Source organism: Bactrocera latifrons, unplaced genomic scaffold (assembly GCF_001853355.1).
Source record: "Bactrocera latifrons isolate USDA-ARS-PBARC rearing strain unplaced genomic scaffold, ASM185335v1 scaffold_37, whole genome shotgun sequence".
Taxonomy (NCBI): domain Eukaryota; kingdom Metazoa; phylum Arthropoda; class Insecta; order Diptera; family Tephritidae; genus Bactrocera; species Bactrocera latifrons.
Window position 1 is genome coordinate 269,205 of NW_017537012.1, and position 18,537 is coordinate 287,741.

General features: G+C 35.6%; 1 protein-coding gene and 1 long non-coding RNA gene across 9 annotated transcripts in view; both read right to left on the reverse strand.

The window, feature by feature from the left end:
* Positions 1 to 15,689, reverse strand: part of LOC108971966 (myeloid zinc finger 1) — a 59,466-nt gene extending 43,777 nt beyond the window's left edge. For all 7 annotated transcript variants that reach the window (XM_018938348.1, XM_018938347.1, XM_018938345.1 and 4 more), the window contains exon 1: positions 14,325 to 15,689. The gene's annotated coding sequence lies outside the window, so the exon portion shown is untranslated. The remainder of the gene's footprint in view (positions 1 to 14,324) is intronic.
* Positions 15,690 to 16,848: 1,159 nt separating this feature from the next.
* Positions 16,849 to 18,537, reverse strand: part of LOC108971962 — a 9,304-nt gene continuing 7,615 nt past the window's right edge. For both annotated transcript variants that reach the window (XR_001993591.1, XR_001993590.1), the window contains exon 2: positions 16,849 to 17,050. This is a non-coding gene — a long non-coding RNA (uncharacterized LOC108971962). The remainder of the gene's footprint in view (positions 17,051 to 18,537) is intronic.

Below are 18,537 nucleotides of genomic sequence, written 5' to 3' on the forward strand. Positions count from 1 at the left end.
ATAAATGAAATTTGATTAAATATTAGGACCATTTTCTAGAGTACTCAATTTCCTAAAAAACCCATTGATCGAAATATTCTTTAGATATTTGACTGATAATACAAAAAAAAAAATATATATAAAACTGAAAGGCGGAGGACACTTCCCTTACAATACCTCCTCATTCTTGGAGGGATTTTCGTAGAGTTGTTTAAGAAAAAATTTTCAGAGCACTAAGCAACAAAAAATATTTGTTTTATTACCCACCTTAATTTATATCCCTGTATAATTACTTAGAAAAGCTGTGCTGTGGTCATATGTCAAAGAAAAGGTCGGCTTTTTCACAAAGTTAAATATTTGTCAGCATTAAATTTGCTCTCCTCCACACCAAGGTAGGTGTTAGAAAAAGCAGCAAAAACAATGTAGCTGATTAKAGAAACACTATCAATGCAGCTTGTAGCGTAGGTGCCAAATGCAACCGTGCGTGYGAAATGCGACTTACCGGCACGCACACGCACAACCTCATCCCGCTGCTTATACTCTATACGCTACATATGTACAYGTTAAGCTTTAAATTTTCCACCCTTARAGATGAACACGTGCCGCGTGGCCGKCGCCAAAAAGCGCAAAGTGTGAACGCATTTTCCACATTCTCACGCAATGTCTGTTGAGCTGGCAAGTTGGCCAAGTGGCAAAGAGCACACGCATGCGAAGGGCGCAAAGCCAGAAGGCTAGTAAGAAAAGTGAAGAATTTGCACGCATACACACGCAGGCGAATGCAACGCGAATCACGTGCAAAATTCTAACTTATTTAGACGTGCTCTGCAGACGCAAACACACACGCACACATWCATGTATATATATCTATATACAGACACACATATTTTTATTAGTATATATGAATGTAGCCGCTTTGCTGCCTTTTTTGCACTTAGTCAGGGCGCAAAGTCTTTGCCACTACGAGACGTATGTGTCATRTGCACTGGTTCTGTTGTTGTTGTTTTGGTCTAGGGTCTTTAGGCGAATGCGTGAATAATTCAGTTAAAATGCGCAAAAATGCTACTATTTGTATAAGCGGCTTATGATGACAACGAACGAGCAAAAGGTATAGCACACATATGGGTATACGGTTAAGCTGTGGAAGCGGGGAAACGGGTATGACAAGCAGTGCCGCGAGTCTCGTATATAATGCTTGGTGAAAGCGGTGAATAAGTAAGGCAAGTATTCTGACTCAAATAAGYTGACTCATAAATTGTATGCAGATTTGTTTTAAGATATTCAATTATATGAACTTCTGAGCTTCATGGAATGGGAAAACATCATTAAAGCTTTTTAGAAGCACATGCTAAAAATTTGAAACTAAACCAAATCTCAGTAAACATTTTAAACCATACCTTTCCGCTGATTAATCTGAAATTTCTTCAAATAAACGAAAACTTAAATTAAATTATGAAASCTTAAATTAATTTATGAAAGCTTTACATTATATTATGAAAGCTTTTTATTTTACACAAAATTATCTCGCTTTCGAAAGCTCTAATTTTGGCAAATAGGCCTTATTGAAATAAAAAACACAATTAAAGCTTTATAAAAGCTCACTGTATAAAATTATAATGAAGGTAATACTCAGTTAATACTTTACAGCATAGCATTCTATGCATTAATATAAAAGTTTATAAAATGACTGAAAGCTCTAATGACTGATTCTAAGTTTGGAWTGAAATATCGATCAGCAAGTTCATATGTGAATGCTATGGCATTTTTCGTTTTTAACTTTTTCAAAAAAAAATTTTATAAAATTTATGCCGGTGTAAAAATTTTTGAATGAAAGCTTGGTCATCAAAATTCATATTATGATATTTTTATTATTTTTTTCATTAAAAAAAATTGTATAGTTGGGGTTTATGTCGTGCTAGAAGCTTTGTATTGTGGCTTAAAAGCTTAACTTTTTATGCTCATGTTGTGGTTTTCATAACAAAATGCAGCACCTTGCTGAATTATTCACTTTGTATTGAAACAATAAATGGAATAAAGAACATATTTCAAAAGCTTTAACCTTCAAAAACCTTATTGGAAAATTTTTTCMACTGAAAGTTTCACAAGAATTGAAACTTGCGATATTTGTGTAACAACTTMAAAGAAGGGCTTACTAAAAGAGTAGTCGACGTAGAAACTATAAAAGAATCAAATAATTTTGCATTAAAATCTTAAGAATGCAAGTCTCAAGTATGCGAAACCAGCCAAAAAGATGCTATATGCATTGAGAGGATGCCTCATGTGGGCGAGCGTGCTTACTTCCTATGCTTTTTTTGGCGGTAACGACAAAATTTTAGGACACATATGACTGTTCTTAAACACCATCGTTCTCTTTGTCTCCAAATATTTCATTTTAATGTAAATCAAGCCAAACGCAGCTAAAGGATAAGCGCATACTTGCACTGCGCTGTCGATTTTTGTTTTTGTTTGTTGCTTTTGGTTGTAATCAAAAAAATATTGCATTAAAACGCTTATAGTGCAAGCCTTGTGGTACATAAAAATAACAAAGTGAGGGTGCCAAGCAGCTTCCCTCCACCCAAAGCTTTTGAGCGCTTCAYTTTAGTATTTATTTGGAGCCAGCGGAACGCACAGTTTTCGCCATTTTATTTCCTTCGTGTTATAGTAATATTATTCTTAAGAATTTTGCATTTTTTTTGACTACGCGGCAAGTTTTTATTGTTGCTGTTTGGCTGTTGCTGCTGCTACCTACACGCTGGCAACTCCACTTGCTTGCTGTATGTTTGTTATTCCTGCCTGTTGTTGCTGTTGTTATGCAGTTGTTACACTTACTACACGACATAATGCACTTATGTAGAACCTGTGTGCGGTTTATGCTGCTGCTGTGTATGTGTGTTTCCTATGCATTTGTGTTTCCTATGCATGTGTGTATCGGTGCCTTTATGCTTGCATGGGACTGCGTCTTCACGAATTTGGTATTTTTGTTATTCCATCATTTGTTTTTAAATATCGCCCCGCAGGAAGGAACACGAGCAAAAATCAACGAAACCAGCGTCTATCCTCTGTCAAGTCACGGYACGTTTTTTCCTGCTGCACTTCAGTTCCTGGGCGCTGCCAAGCTTGCTCCACAATAGCTACTGGTTCAATGCTTTTTATCTCACTTATGTTGTTATTGTTTTCGTTTTTATAGCGCTTGTACTGTGGATGTTATTATGTTTTGCATTTTTTTCATGTTTTTCGCTTTTCTGTCATCTCATTTTTATTTATATTGTGCTCTGTTATTATATTTTGATTTTTTTGTTGTGTGCTTGTTATTTTTCCCTCAACAATGCAATACTTTTAATGCCTGCATACACACGATGTGCATACATAGTTTTGTTTTACAGGCATGACATTAGGGTKGGCCAAAATAAATCGTTTTTTTAATTTTTATTTTTTCTTTTTGTATTGAAGAAAATAGGTTCTTAGACAGCTATAGCTCCAAGTATGAGTTCTTAAATGTGTTTTGAAGGTCCTCCGTCTTATATGTACGTTTTTTTGTACCTTGGGGTAGTATTGGATGGTAGACTGCTGTGGAAGCACTATGTGGAAGAAGTGAGAAAGGCTAGAGTGCTTAATTTTAGATTACCGAGCGCTTTTTTTCACCCACCCTAATATGCATACATGCCGTTTCATATTTGGTATTCTGCAGCGCAAGTCACGTAGAAATCTCATACAATGCATCCACTTAGGTCAAGTGCTATGCACAGTGTTTTTAGAGTAGATACATATACATWTGTATGTATAAAAWGTAATATTGAAGTACAYATTTGTTTATGTCARTAGTTTGCSTTAATATAAACTATATCTGTGCCACTGAAGCTTAGTTGGCAAGCGATTTTGAATTTTTTCGGCTTCTCAAAGCAAGCTTAGAGTCAGTTTTAAGTATCTCATATCATTCTAATAGGGATTTCACATGTAGTGTTTAGWACACCGGTCCGTTGCGGTAGCTAAACACCTTTAATAGATCAAAGACCCTTAAAAATCGACAAAACGTCAAAAAACTGCCTATCACAAAGTTAATSAGAGAACTAATGTTCGTTTCGGCTATGTCTTCTGGTTCGCCGAAGGTAAAATTACAGAGATGTTTCAGTCGCAGTCTTGCAAAGGCTGGATAATGGAGGATATAGTGCTTGGATGTTTAAACCTCAACTTCTTCCATACAACTTTGATAACTAGGGTCTGACAAGATTTTTAGATTTATCGCATGAATTCATACTGTACAGTGTCCAGTAARAACMGCCACTATTGCGGCAAGGTGCACTTTGCTAAGGAAAAAGTAGTTCAGCTGATCCCGCGCGTTCTACTCTTGACCAGARAGATTTTCCACTCGTACAAGTGCTGGCCGTTGATCAGCGCCTACTAAACGCACGCGAGATCCATTGGTGCAGTGTTAGAACGCCAGGCGGCAATGGAGAAATAGTTATACCTAACGGGTATTATGACGACCAAAATACGGCTCTCAAGACACCATAATATAGTATGGTTAACTAAAGCCATCTCTTCCAAAGACCTTTAACGGTACTTCTTCTTTTCCTATAATATAACGGGATCCACGAAGATTTACTATTTTCAATGTCCTGTTTTCCTGATCACGCGTGTTTTTTACAGATCACGCGTGAGTCGTGTTACGTTGTYTCTCTTCCTTTCAAGAAGATCCGACTTTTTCGAGYCAACATTTGTTCAGTGGTGAGACTCATTTCTGGCGTAATGAGTATGTAAACAAGCAAWATTGCAGCATTAGGGATGAAGAGCAGCCTGRAGAGATTCAAGAGTTCCCAYTTCATTCAGMAATATCACGCTTTGGTGGTGTTTGTAGSCCGTAATCATTGGTMCTTCAATGGCGATAACCGACTATTTGATGTCTKAAATTGAAGCTGATGRTATCGCCGACATTTGCTTTTAATAAGATGGCGTCACTTCCCACACATCGAATCAATCAAKTGATTTATWGARACCAATTGATTGGGGATATGTAAASTTAATRCGGACAATCCCGCTTCGATTTAGGTCTTGGAGCAAAACATCAGGCGTGTCATCCGCGAGTTACTAGTCGAAATGCTCGAAAGAGTAATCGAAATTGGGCTCATCGGTGTGGACGAAGCCACGGTCAAGAGTTAAAAGAAACAATCTTTAAAAAAATATTTGCCAAATAATTTTTTTTCGAAGGAGGGAACCTGAAAATGTATCACCTGTATAAAAAACGAGCTATGGACAATTTGAAATTTCTTCAGCAATTCAAAATTAGCAATAACTGTAACTGAAGTACAGTCTGAAGTTGTCAACTCACGATGCCACCAAAAATTGCAAAAAAAATTATTTTAYGTGTTGCAAATTTAAGCTTTCAATAAAAATAATAACCGAAAACTGTTTTAATGACGGTTGTATAGTTTTTATAACTTGCCATACTTAAATGTGCTGCAATATGTGATCTGCTCCCATTCAAAAGGGATTTTTACAAAATTTTCAGCTACGGATAATGAGCGACAGGGGGCTCGAAGCAGATTATACACAGCACACAGTGTGAGTTTGTAAGGCAAAATGTTGAATAAACAAGGGCTTAAATTAAAAGTAAAGTATGTAAATAAAAATATGGCCGAGTGGAACCTCAACAGCGGAGGGGGGTGCTTTAGCCAACGGCAGTTGGCGCTTAGAGAATTCAACTTACTACACTTTTTATGCAACACGAAGCAACTGACACACCGAAATGTGGCAAAACCAACAGTTCGCTTGCGAGTTAGTGAGCGCGAATCCCGCTTGCAGCGCAGAGTGACAGCGCTTGTTGTGCGAGTAGTTTCGAGCGGATGGGGGGGGGCGCTTTTGTTTGCATTGAAGCCTATAATGGGTGCGCGCATATTTAAACGTTAACGACTTAAGTTTCAAGCGGGCGCAACTGTCAGATTTGAATGTGGGCGCGCACTACCGCCACATACTCAAGCGCTTAAAGGCAAAAATACAACACTAAATACGCGCATATGTGTGCGTTTGTGTGTGTTTTGAGCATTTTCTTGTTTTGTGCGATTCCGCAATTCTGACTTGGGGTAACTTTTCAAACGTATGTTGACATATGGGCACATTTCCACGCCCACACATAACAAATTTTCGGTTTTTTTCTATGCTCAGCTTGTTTGCTGGCGTTTTTTGCATGAATATACTGCGCTTGTTGGTATGTGGGTGCTGCCCTTTGCATAAATCTCTGTGCGTGTGTGTGTGAGTCTGTTGAGAGATGGTACTTTGTTGCTTTTTGTGGCTTTTTAGCATACATAAATTTAGCGCTAGCGCCCAAACCAAAATATTTGTTAGTACAAYGAGGTTGGGAAGCCATGTAAATACATTTGTATACAAACACGCATACCTATATATGTATGTGTCATGTATGTGATAAAGTTGTCAAAAGTTGATTTTTTTTTAGCAGTTTTGCTTTTGGTACGAGTAAGTAAGATTAATGTTGCCAGCAAGGACAATGGCTGAAAGGTGCGGTAATAACAGAGATATCAGCAATGTAAATATTGCAAAAATGTGTATTCTGACGGTATTTGCATGAGTTGCTGGAGAGATGCTGATACACATCTAGATGTGTAGAAGAGACAGATGTAAATATTGCAAAAATGTGTATTCTGACGGTATTTGCATGAGTTGCTGGAGAGATGCTGTTAAAAGACCTACATTTGAAGAAAATTGTAGTTTTATAACAAAGTGCTTTTTTGAGTTTAGATTTTTTTTTCTCCCCAAGAAGATGATCATTTGTCGTAAAATGAAGTATTTGTAAAGAAAAATTTTTTATTTCACAAGATTCGTGTATGAAACACTTTTTTATTTGAGAAGATACTTTCAAGCAATTTGAAGTAGTTTTTTCTCAAAGTCAGTGCTACAATCTCAATAAAAATTCTTTATATCGGACCATTATAGCATATAGCTGTCATACAAGCTGAAAGTTCAAATTCAAGCTCTCATATGCAAAACTTTTGTATTTTACAAGATATCTTCCAGAAATTTGTCATAAATTATTGGTTAAGTCAGTGCTCTAATCTCCGGAGAAATTTTTCAAATCAGACTACTATAGCTATAGCTGCCATACAAGTTGAACGATAAAAATCACTCTCTCGTATAGAAAGCTTACTCATTTGTGAACTTTTTTTATTTCTGAAAAAAAAATCACCAATTAATTTGAGCAATTAAACAATTTAAGCAACGCAAACATTTCAATAAGCACACATGTATACACACAAACATATTTGTATGTTCAAAAAAAAAAATGCGCTCCTATATTCCAAGGCAAGTGTATCTAACTGTGGACTAAACTTTCCCGTATAAACGTATGTACATATGTATCTTAAAAAATATGTATGTTTGCAATCAACGAGTGCAATGACAGTTAACACACACACACATACACACGTGCTTATAAAAGTGCTATAAATACACACACACCCATGTAGTACATGGGCACCAGCATTCATATCGCCTTTTAAATCCATTTGGCGCCTACACAGTGTGGCGCTTGTTGACAACAGCACACCAAGGCCAACGCACTCGTTGAACCTAAACTCGCTGATTGCGATGGAGGCGCGTATAGAAAACCAACAAAATGACTATCACAAGACAAAGAAAAAAAAAAACGCAGCAACCAGTCTGAAAACAAAACTGTTGTGCGTTCGGTCGACTGCTGCCGCCGATGATGCGGCAAGCGCGACGCGCAGCGACGAGGGCGGTGATGTAGTGAAAGGGTGCTGTCGATTCATGCTACACACACTCGCTTTTTTGTTTGGCTGCTTGGCGCTTGGTGGCAGCTGCAAAAATCTATATCTATCAAGTATTTATTATATGCGAATTGTTGTGCGTTTTTGTTGCAAATATTTTGCTTCGTTAATGGTTTGTTGTTAGACCTGAGAGTGGGTGTGTGTAACAGTCGTGTTGTGTTGTGCTGTRTTGCGTCTATCGTGTTTCATCTCTGCCGCCACCTGGTCGCCGGCAACGGTTGTTGCAGTTATTGTAACACGCGCACACACAAATAAGAGTAACAAAGTCATACTTTCGCCTAGACGCAAAGGCCGGGTGTTGGTACTGCCATTTTATTTTTATTTTTTGACTTTTTTACTAAAAAGTGTTTGGACTTGTTTTTGCTGTAGTTGTTTGGTGAAGTAGCAAATTTGGCGGCTAAAATGCGTTGTGTACCAATATGTTGGTTGAGAAATAGTAATATGAGTGATAGTTATGCGTTTATGAGCTATAAGTAGTAGTGTAGTGTATTAGTTTCTTTATTGAGTATACCATTCCAAAGTCCGATCTGACTAAATATACCCCGAATATACCTGAAGCTTGCCTGAAAGTTTGTAGCAGCCACAAGGAAAAGTCGGAGACTGCACAAATTCTTCTTATACCCGAAATAGTCCTTCAGTTTCTGAGATATCGCCCCGAAATTTTGCACACGTCCTTTCCTCATCAAGAAACCACTCGTAGTCATAATCAAGTCCTTGTAAGTAAAACTTTTTTATTTTACAAGATATCCACACAAAATTTGCCAACAATTTTTAGACATGGAAGCGCTACAGTCTCCGTAAATTTTGTTCAGATCGAACTGATATAGCGATTAGCTTTCGTACAAACTGAACGATCAAAATTTAGTGCTTGATGACAAACTCTTTTATTTTAAAAGATATCTTCACGAAATCTGGCACGGATTATTATCCAACACAATGATACAATCTCCGAATAAAAGGTTCAGATCAGATAACAATAGCGTATATCTGCCATACAAGCTGGCGGATCAAAAATGGAAAACTATTTATTTGATGAGATATCTTCATAGAATTTTGCACAGATGATTGTGTAAGCCTAGGCTGTAACACCAAAGGCAATTGTTCAGATCGGTTAACTATAGCATGTATCTGCCCCACAAACCGACCGGTCAAACTCATGACTTTGTATGAAAAACTTTATTATATTACAAGATATCTTCACGAAATTCGTTGCAGTTTATCAGGAAAGGCGCCGCTACAATTTCCAAAAAAGGTATTCAGATCGGATAACTATAGCTTATAGCTGCCCTACAAACTGAACGAATAAAATCAAGAAAGTTATCGTTTTGTGTCTTTTGGTGCTTTAAAAAATGCACCCGTTTAGGGTATTATAGCGTCGGTCTAGGGGAAGTTAACGTGGTTGTTGTTTCATTCGTCATTTTTGCATCAAAAGCCCATTAGTAGAGTACATAAATACTTGAACACAGACATAAATACAAGCAAGTGGTGCAAAGCACTGCTTATGAGTGGTTTGAAAATTGTATGTGATCCGAAAATGAAGGCAATATTTAAAAAAAAAATTTTTTTTTAATTTAAAAATTGTCATAAAAATTTTAAAGAAACTTTAAAAAATAATATTAAAAAATTAAATCTTAAGAGACCAAAAGCAAAGAAAATACCTAAAATACAAATTTCTCAACCGACGCAGACCAAAATACAAGAAAGTGGTACAAAGGACTGTCTATGAGTGGTTCGGAAATTGTGAGAAATATCCGAAAGTAAAAAAATCATTGAAAAAATTTTACTAAAAAAGTCTTTAACGTTACAAAAACTAAAAAAAAAATCATTAGGAATATTATTAAATCTAAAAATAAAGAAAATGTCTAAAAAAAATTCTCATCCGCCGCTTTCTACTACAAAACCTTCACTCAGTTTTGAGTCTTTGATCTTTTTACAAAAGAGCATATTCTAATAGAAGTGATAATGACTGTATTTTTGTACTTTAGAATTTTGTAAACGTACAGCAACCTTTGGGACAAAGCGATGAGAACAGAACTAGTGAGATAAGTTACACACTGGGTAGCATACAAGGTATAAGGGAGATGAGTTGCAAACTGTGTAGCATATGGGGTATAAAAAAGTGTKTAATGAAAATAATGTCTAGTTGAATGCGCGTTGAAAGCAGCGGAAATTAAAAATTCAAATGAGAGTTGTCATTAAAGGCATTTCGGTGTGAAAACGGGAATAAGGCAGCTTCAAGCGACAGAAAAGGAAGAAAGGATGTTTATAAAATATAAAGCAGATAGAATGACAGGTTGTTTATAAATTTTGTAAAGCTTCTATGCAAAACTGTATAACAAGTATTGACAGAAATGTAAGCGTGTGTGGTTGGAGAGTTTACGGAAAGAGAAGCTTGCTGGGTTATGGTGATATTAAAAAATGRCTGAAATGTATATTTGAGCGCTAGCGCTTGTCACCTTTTCGATTTGTTTGTTACAACAACGTGGTGTTAATGCTATAATGTGCTGTAATGCCACGCACAACAGGCATTTAGCCGATTTATTTACTTTTAAAATTGCTTGCATATGTAAATGCGGACGCTTGATGTTGAAGAAAAGCAAATTTAAACTGAAATCATTAAAAAATTGTATATATGTATATACTTAAAAATAATAAATTACAAACAAATGAAAGCGCTTGCAATAAATAAAAGGGTTAGCAAGTATATAACGCGTATTTGCGGGCACGCCCCAACGCCTGAAAGTATGCACACCTATACAAATGCACATAAAAAAACTTAATTGTGTGTGTGTGTGCACATAAAAAGTTGTAAATATATACAAAAGCCAACTGCAACATTTATATATGTGCATAAAGTAGTATATACAATGCCTATTAGCTGGTTATGTGCACCCCATGGCGTATGAGTGACCAAATGTACATGCAGCATACATGAGAAGTCCCCGACACACAAGCGCATGTATAAATACACATTTATTTACATAATTCGAAATATGCACCAGTATATGCATTGATTATTTATGCCAGCCTACAACATGTTCGACAATGTTGCAGCGCCGAATTACGCTTTTGGGTTGGGCGCGCTGCAGCAAGGCAAAGGTGGCTGCGTATTTAATATATATATATATATATATATATATAGTATATATATCAGTGCAGGCTCGAAATGTGTGCGTGCGAGACAACAACTGCCAATTTACAAACGGTTGTCGTGGCTACTACGCGCATCCTGCGCCTCACACGCGCCAACTTCCCGCACAGCAGCGGCGGTGGTGACAGCAGCATTGCTTTTCACTTTATCTCGTGTTAGTGCATTTCGCTTTAAATTATTTTATTTTATGCCATTTGTGTTGYTGTGTTCTGTGTTTTGTTTTTATTATATTTATTTCATTTTTAATTCGCACACTCAATACCCAAGCACATCCTGTCGCGCGCAAACACACATATGCCGTCCCACCAACCTCACACCGGCGCAGCTTGCACACGCCAGTCCAAATATTTTCGCGTTCAGGCCGCATAAGCTGGCTACTACAACGCGCATATCCTTGCAGTGTGCGCTGCGTGTGTGTGTGTGCCATGTTCTTTCGTATGCGACTCGTAATAGGCGTYTGCTGCTGATGAGCTGCAATCGTATGCACAAACATACACACGTGTTTAAAAAATACATGCGCGCATATTTAAAGTGGTTGCTGGACAACATTTTGGACGCRCAGGTAGTGGCAGTGATTGGTTGAAGGGGTTAGCCTGGTGTTGGGCGTCGTGCACGCATTTGCTTGTTGTTGCCGTGTTTTCTATTTTTTGCAATTAAATTTTTTTTTTGTCGATGTTGTTGTTGCTGCTGCTGTTTACTGCATGTAATGGCCATGTGTGTAGTAGTCAATAAATAAATGCTGCGTCAACTGTACTTTTGGCGCACGTATGCTTGTATATGTATGTGTATATGCGTGGTCAGTGTTATATATGTATGTAAGCGTATGTAACTTGCGTTGCCTGACAACTGCCGGAATCAAAAGTAGTTACTAATAAAAAGTATATGTGCTTTAAAAACTGTATATGTATTTACAACTGATTAAAAAGTTAAATTCTTCAAAGAATTTGGTATACATTTATGTGAAAGGCAACGCCATAACCTGTTCAAATATTTTCCAGATCGGACCACTTTAGCATACAAACTGAACAACAAAATTGACGTCTCTGTATGGCAAGGAATATAAATCATGACAATGTGTGCATTACTTAGCGTTAGAGARCGATTCCTATATTTACTGGAAATTTTTAGCTTCAGTTTACTCAACGAACTCCTTCTCATGGCTTTTGTCGACTCATCCAACAGTAATTTCGACGCAAGAAAAAGAAACAAGGWGCCAAACAACTATTATCCAGTTCTACCATTTCAAATTTCTSTAATTTCTTAAATGCAATTTTATCATTTTGCTTATGCCCTTGATGTYCACAGCTTTTATTACATTTTTTATATTCTCCGACTATAATACCCTGAATAGATTTTATAGGAAAGGAGAACCTTTAGTTCTCTCAGCGAATTCTTTCTTATGGCCTTCATTGAATTAAAAGAAGTTATTATATTTTCTATATTCGTCTTAGCAAATCAGTTCTTTTAATAGGCGTACCTTCATCATCATACCTTCATCATCAAACTAAAAATAAAATTTTCTTAAATAAAGGCACGAAACTTTATGGAGACGTTAGTTTTTTCTAACACTAAAACCAGAGTGAATTAAAGTACTTCCTACAAATTCTGGAGACTGTCGTATTTAATAAAGTGAATAAATAGCACAYATGAGATAAAAATTACTTACTTACTAATTGACCTGCTAATTGAATTACTAAAATTAAATCCGTATGATTTTTAGTTAGCCCAAACCTTCAAAAGTTTTTTTTTATAAATTTTATAGCTGTTGGATCCTTAATTTCTGAATTATGTCACTTTGATTGAAGGAACCTTTTTACAGCTACAGTGACTGCGGTCCTGTCGAGTATCATGGCAAACATTGCTGGCCCAAGCCAAAGTACGAGAGCTTTGCYAGCCAAAGTTAAGCCCAAAATTAGCCAGTCAATGTGTATGTACGCAGTTCCGATATGGGGGACAGCCCGCCGTCGAAAAACAAAGGCAAAGACAGTGTTCAGGTTATGCGTTCTGAGATGGATTAGATGTAGTAGCCTCTGATTTAAGTAGACTCTGATAAATGACGACGAGTGCAAAAAAAGAGAGAAAAGCAAGTCTCGATGAGTGGCAAAAGTAATAGGATGCGTCAAATAAAGGAAGATGAACATATAGATTAATTAAGCATGTATCGGTCTGGATTGACAGATAACATGGTGAGACTTCTGCTAATTAGCGCAGCTCTTATCGGGTCATGGCTATTTCAGGGAATACCTGCATAAATTTGGCCAATGTTCCTTTTGCGGACATACCGCAGAAAACGCAGAGCACATCTTTTGCTTCTGCTCGAGGTATGTAGTGGGAAACCACCATAGAGGAACAAACGAAACGATGACGCCCGATTATATAGTGAATCACATGCTGCGACCACAGCTGTGCTAAAATGAAAGAGTGGGCCACAATATCGCTCCAAGATATAAGAATGAAAGAAAGGCAGTGTAGAACCATGAATAACTCTGGTGGTAAGATGTGAAGAGGCATTTATCTCCAGCTTGTTTTTGTGAAGTTGTACAGCAGCCGGAGTTAAGTGTTTAGTACGTAGGCATACTGTTCCGGAAGTCCAGTTTGTATTATAATTTAATACTGTGTGGGCGTGGTCTCGAAAGAGGTGTACTCCAGCGGACAATATGAATCGTGCATGCTAATTTCTACCTGGTAGTATTTTTGAAAGATTCCCACTTCGGGAACAAAAAAATTTAAATATTTGATTTTTTCTGAAGTTAGTTGGCTTACTGTGGTTAATTTTCTTAGAAAAAAAATACCCGACTACATATAAGGTCTACATCAAGTAAAATGTTTTCTGTCCAAGTAAAAAAGAAAAAAATTCTTAGACATTTTTGTGTTTTCTGCTCTCTTGACTCAGTATTGTTATAATAAGCTTGAGAGGAGATTTTGAAATTTTTCTCAATATCTGGTTAGCAGTCATCAGTCAATTAAGGTCAAGTTAATCAAGAATCCTGCTTTCGGTAAGGAACCTTTTTTAACCATAGCTTAACTGACAGATGGCTTCTAGCCAGACATTGAGCAGCATGCCTTTATTATTCAGCAAATAGCGCGCTGTAATGGGTCAGCTCATGCTGCACGAACGAACCGTCGGCTATCTGTGCAAAAGAGTATCGATCACATAAAAACAAAAACGTAGCGTAGAGTCACGGGCAAGGTAATTTATTACATTATTTAATATTTTCATGTATTAATATATATTTTTATATAAATTTGGCCACAATGACGAAACACAATGTTCCTTTTGCGGACATACCGCAGAGCACATTTTTTTTATATTAATATAAATTTTTATATATTAATAAATGTTTTCATATATTAATTTGTTTCGAATGTTTCGAAATTATATCTAAATTTGTGCAACTTACCAGTTTTGTTTACTTCTTAAATCCGTTCGAAAAGTTGCCGCAATTTGTAGCTTTAATTTTCTGGATTTTCTCAGTTTTAGACTTTTGAAATAGTAATTTTTTCGCGCACAATTCTATATGAAAAACTCGACTACTACTTATTTATGTTTGCTTGCCGCTATTATTATTTGGCATAATTATAGTTCATGAAGTATTATTATTTTTTTATTTCGTTAATAGTTTACGCATACAAATGGAATACTTATTTTTGTTTTGTTCCGAAACTTTTTTTTGTGTTTTTTATTTTATTTTGTGCCACAATACATTAATAAAATTTATGTATATTTTAATAATTTTTTTTTTTGTGGGTGAGTGTGTATGTATTTATGCAATTTTTATTTGGTTTTCGCACAGAGAATCCATGACTTTTAACTAACGCTAAAAATTTGTGTCCAAAATTTGTTTGCAAAAAGTTTTGTTTTTTCTTTTTTTGTATACAAGACTTTTTAGTTTTCTATAAATTTTGCTTTCAAGCAATATTTTTCGGTATAATACTGGCAACTGTGTTGTTTGTTGCACTAATTGCGTTTAATTTCACTTTTTCACGCAGCTGTGCTTAAGCACTTGCACTTTTAAACGCTGGCAACCGGTCCTTAAAAGCTTTTTAAAAAACGCTTTTGACCGCGCTAAACTATACGCTTTCGAAATAGTGTTTTATGTGTGCTGAATAGCGCCGTGCAAACTTTCGAAACGGTTTTTGTTTAAAAAAAAAATGTTTTTTCCGAGCGTTTACGACGCAAATTTCGAAAAATTGTTGTTTCTTTTGTTCTCACTATATACACCGCTATCAAAGCGCACACTTTTCACGCTGGTTTTCAACACTTGGAAGAAATATATTTTTTTTATTTATTTTGGCCAACACTATTCGCTTGTTATTCCCTTTTGGGCAATTTTTGCATACAAACTTTTTGCTTTCAAGCTTTTTTGTTCTTTATTTATGCTTTTAGCTCTTAAATTTTTGTTGTTCTTCACATATGTTTGTTGTTGTTTTTGGCTTTTTTGACACTCGTGTTCAGAACAGTTCAGAACAAAATTTTAAACACGAAAAATTACCGAACTAAAAGTTTTTCATTAAAATGTTCAAATTTCTTACAATTTGCGTCCAGAATTGAAATTTTGTTTAAAAATTTAACAAATTTTGGCTATTTCGATTTGCTATTTTTTTCCTGTTTATTTTATTTTTTGTTTGATTTGCTGGTTAACCGGTTTGTTTGTTGCTGCTGTTGTAGTTTTTTGTTTTTTTTTCACTGTTTTTCTTACTGTTGTTGTTTGATTTGTTTTATTAATTGTTGCCGTTAATTCGTTTTATTGTTGCAAATTTTGATACTATTTTTTTTTTTTGTTTGCTTGTTTTAGTTTTGGGTTCGCTTGTATTGTATGCTATTTCACGGGTTTTTAACGGTATCTGCGCTGTATTATTATTTATGTGTTTTGTTTAGAAATTCTGCTTTATTTGGTGTAATTGTTAATTATTAAATATTTGTATTTGTTGTTGTTTTATTGCATTTACTTTGTTCGTTACTATTCACTATTGCGGTTTTTTCGGTTGTTGTTGTTGTTGTTGCTGTTACTGTTGCTATTGTTGTTGTTACTATTACTGTTATTGTTGTTGCTGTTGCTCTTGTTGTTTTACTGCTTAAATTTTGTTATTGTTGCTTTTTGCCAAATGATTTCTACGTTGTTTTTATTTCTGTTGCTGCTGCTTGCTTTTTCGTTGGTTACTATGTTATTGTTGTTGTTGTGTTTTTTTGGRGGGGAGTTRGTTTGGTTTATTGCTTAGTTGCGGATTTATTTATTTATGAAGTTTTATTAGTTGTTTGCTGGTTAAGTTTGTATATTATATTTATTTCTGTTGTTGTTGTAGGTTGTTTGTTGTTGCTTTTATTATTGTTACTGTTATTATTTTATTGCTGCTGTAGTTGTAGTTGTAGTTGCGTTTTGTTATCCTTGTTATTGGTTGTTGCGATTGTAGCTGTAGTTGGTTTTTAGTTGTTGTTGTAGTTGTGTTGTGTGTTTTGTTAGTTTATATGTTTTGTTTTTTTATTATAATTGTTATTATTTTGTTTTTTTAGTTTTATTTATTTTGGGGTTGTTGTGGTTGCAGTTGTTGTTGTTGTAGTTGTTGTAGTTGTAATCCAAATTTTGTTGTAAATTTTGTTTGTTAAATTTTGAGAAACTAACAGAAAATCACTTTTTTGTTGTATTTGTAACTGAATGTAATGAAACTGAGCGTTCTTTTTATTTGAAAACTTTGTAATTTTTTGATTTACCGTTGYTTTTTTCTTTTTTTTGGTTTTCTCTCTCGTTAGTTTGAACGCATTTATAAGAAACCAAAGCAAACTAAAATTAACTTAAATTATTATATTTACAAATTATTTAGTTAATTAATTAAGTTAATACAAAAACAAAACGATTGCACATAAGTTCCTTTTTGTTGTTGTTTTCGCGATTTGTTGTTTTCTTTTTTAATTTGTTTTTTGTTGTGTTTTTTTTTTCTTTTTTTGGTTTAGGTATTCCTTTTTTGTTGTTTGTCCTAGAGTTGTCTTGCCATATGTTTGGTTTCCTTGACTTTGATTGGGAGTTGTTTTTGTTTTTGTTCGTCCTCAGATTCAACAAAACAATATTTAATAAGAATCAACAACGTTTCAACGTAATTATTAAAAAGGTTCCAAACAGTCAAAAAGCACCTGTAATTGTCGCGTGGGAGAAATAGAAGAAAATATAAGAGCGATTAGTTTATTGTAAGGTGATATAGCTGAATTATAACTGGTTATAAATGAAGATACTAAATAAAGTTCCTTAAGGCTTGTTACTGTTTTTAAGACAGCTTACGCCATAAAGTGTAAACAATGTAGAAGAAGCTTTACACAAATTCTTGATTACACAATTTTTTTAAGGCTCAGAACCGAGATATTACCGAGAGGAATCGTTTCTCAAAACACTACAGAATGTTCATAAAAAAGGATTACTGAAATTGTTCGAGAGCAATATTACGTTTAATTCGAAAGTTTAACCCCCTTTACTGCCTATAAATCGTTGGTCTATAGAAACTATATATTCTATTACAATTATCATTATAGTTTACTAAGCGCCRTTTTCGCAATGTTTGGTTAGCAGCCAACAGCCAATTAAGTGCTGATTAACTTAACCAATAATCCTTACTTCGGTAAGCAAACAAGAATTTCTTCGTAAAACTTCCTCTAATTGCCGACACAGCAATTGATAGTAATTGCTTATRAATCATGCTAAGAATTTTAAACGTAATAAACAACAAAATAATTGTAAACTGTAAGCAAAAATAAAACTCTGCAAWAAAACGCATTTTTATAGTGCTTTGCACTGCGGCGTCGTAAACCAMGTAAACCACGTGAAAAGGTGTTTCATAGCCGAAATGCACAAATAACAAGAGTTCGTTATGTTTTCCACGAAAACGTAGCGCACTACAACAAAAACCGCAAAAGCAAATACAAAATATCAAAATACTAAAGAAAACATTTCKATTCGACGGAAAAGGGAAGCGGAAAACGGAAAACGAATAAAAGCCGCGACGACGATTGAACGCGTTGAGGAARGCAACAACACACAATAAATTCAGCGAAATTGTGCGAGGTGGCGCGATGTCGGCATCTGTGCTTAGTGGGCCACAATTGATTTAGTGCTAGGCGGGTGTTGTATGGCATCTGGGGGGAGCGTAGTGTGCCCATGAGGGGTATGTCGCTGTGCTGACTGCMGGTAGTAGGCACTTGGTGCCTACACGGTTGTTGTTGGCTTAGAGCGATTAGGTGGCATGTGAAATGTGAATGAATGCGCGCTCGATTGCCGAACAAATGAATGGGTAACGAGAAAAGAGCAAATACAATTTCAAGTTCAAAATGCTGCRTTATTGGCGGCGCGACTTTAGCGACGCTGTGGGAGTACAGGATGTGTTAGAAGGGGTTGAAAAATGCAAATGGAAATAGATTTAGAAATGGAACAACAATAAAGAGAAAAACACATTACGCATCCAGGTGAGTGTAGTGGTAAAGGAATGGAAAGGAGATTGCGACTAAGTTTTTGTTTAGTGCCAGGCTCTTTGGGTAAGTAACGGTAGCAAGGAATTTAAATTCTTTAGATACTAATGGAGAAATGTAGCTATTATTTATGATCAATATATGTATATATAGGGATTATAGAT